This window comes from Miniopterus natalensis, chromosome X, assembly GCF_054644295.1.
Source record: "Miniopterus natalensis isolate mMinNat1 chromosome X, mMinNat1.hap1, whole genome shotgun sequence".
Taxonomy (NCBI): domain Eukaryota; kingdom Metazoa; phylum Chordata; class Mammalia; order Chiroptera; family Miniopteridae; genus Miniopterus; species Miniopterus natalensis.
The window spans coordinates 73,082,075-73,084,168 of NC_142103.1; the positions used below are offsets into that span (position 1 = coordinate 73,082,075).

General features: G+C 40.9%; 1 pseudogene; it reads left to right on the forward strand.

Moving 5' to 3' along the window:
- LOC148090570 (melanoma-associated antigen D4-like) overlaps positions 1–1,872 on the forward strand; it is a 4,152-nt pseudogene extending 2,280 nt beyond the window's left edge.
- Positions 1,873–2,094: the final 222 nt, after the last annotated feature.

A 2,094-nucleotide genomic window follows, 5' to 3' on the forward strand; every position in this document is an offset into this window, starting at 1 on the left:
TGACCCTGGATATCCTCATTGTATACTTACTCCGTGACATGGTGCTACCTCTGCTTAGGCCTTTCCCCAATGTCTGATGATAAACAGTGTCCATAGTCAGGCCCTTGGTAGCTCTCGAAAAAACACTAAGATGGAGACAAGGTTAAACTCAGGAAAGAGACCAATAATGGATTGGGTCTTTCATTGAAAATGTTGGAAGTAAAGGAAATATTTTTGTGAATATATATTTCATTACTATCTTTTTTTTTTCTTTACCTGAGTATTTTTCCCCCCATTGCTTTTCAGAGAGAGAGTGGAAGAGGAGAGAGAGAGAGATGTGAGAGAGAGACATCAATTGGTTTCCTCCCAAATGTGCAACCAAGGTACGTGCCTTAGGCCAGAATCCAACCTGGGACTCTTACTTCCACCGGTCGACGCCCTAACCACTGACCCAAACCGACCAGGTCAAGGGAACAAATGTTTTAAAAGCTCATACTTACTTATCATTGAATAATTCCACAGATGTCCAAAGACTAGAAAAAGAAAGTAGATCTTTTTTACACCAGCAAGTCTCCCAACCTCAGTTCAGAGGGCCTATATTTATTCCCAGTTTACAGATGTGGAAATAGAGGCTCAGAGCACCTCTTTGAGTTGAGATTTAGTTTCCAGTAGGGCCTGTCTCTGGAGTCAGAATTCTGGTTTTTCTTTAGACTCAGCGTGTTCCTGAACAAGTTAGTGAACCTTGTATCCTAGGTCTCCTCATTTGTTAATTAGGCACAATTAGAGTCCATGCCTCCTGGATTGTGGTAAGAATTGACATGTACGGTAGGCATTAACCCGAAACAATTGTGTTAATTTTGTGCTACACCTGAAGGATTGAAATAAGGTAACCAGTACATTAGCTGGCTCTTTGGAAGGGAAATGGAGGAAAATACTGTCCGATTAATCATTTGTTTTCATTTTTCACTGAATCTCACAAACTATGTAGCTTATCCCACTATGTATGTCATTGAGTTCATTTTTCTTTTTCTCCTCAATTTCAGGCCCTGGCCACTGTGGCTCATTTGGTTGGAGCGCCTTCCCATATATTGAAATTTGAGGGTTTGATTCCCAGTCAGGGTATATACCTACTTTTCAGGTTTGATCCATGTTCCAGGAACTGATCGCTGCTCTCTTACATCTCTCTCTCTAACCCCCTCTTCCCCTTTCTCTGAAATTAATAAACATATTCTCAATTGAGGATTAAAAGAATAAAAATAATTTTAAAATATATATATTTTTTAATTTCAGGAAGCAGTGGCCAGAAAGTGTAACTTGTAGGTGGGAATAAAAACAGGTGATATTGTCATGAGAGTGAGCTGTGAGTAATGCAAAGTGCATTTGCACTGGGGCCAGATAAGTCTGGGGTTGACAACTGACCCCATCTGTGCCTTGCTGTGTGACCTTGAGCAAGTTACATAACCTCTCTGACCCTCAGTTTCCTGCTCTGTAAATTGGGGAGCAGAGTATCTACTTCATTATCACTTCCTCTGAGAGGAGCCTTTCCTGATCCTGACCACTTATCCTCCTAGCTGTGGTTAAGTAGTTTTTTGTCTCTGTTCTTAAAGCCCCTGTTTGTGAAAAGCATACATGTTGTCCAGGACTACATTGACAGAATCAAGAGTGTCAAGTCAAATATCTGCATAACTGTTAAATACTAATGAGCTCCTTCGAATTCACAAGAAGACATCTCTCTGGGGTATCCTGTTTCTGTGGCCATTTAGCCAGGGTCTATCCCAGTCTGCATCTTCTTCCATTTATTGCCTCTAATTGGAGTTCTGTATAGAAGTTCCCACTCAGGTACTATATACTCTCTTATCATAGGTAATTTACTACTGCAAGAAGAAAAAGTGAGCAATATTTAACCCAGATGGATACTAGGTGATGGAGAAAAAGGAATAATGAGGATATCCAGGGTCAGGAAAGAAGCAGGGCATGACCAAGTATGAGGAGGAGGTTAACTCAAATGGGAGGAGTGAGTGCTGGAAGGAAGACACAGGATCAGGAAGTGAAGCAGAGTTTTGTTTCTAGAGGAAGAAAGAACTTGTGTGTTAGGAACAGCAGTTCCTGAAATCT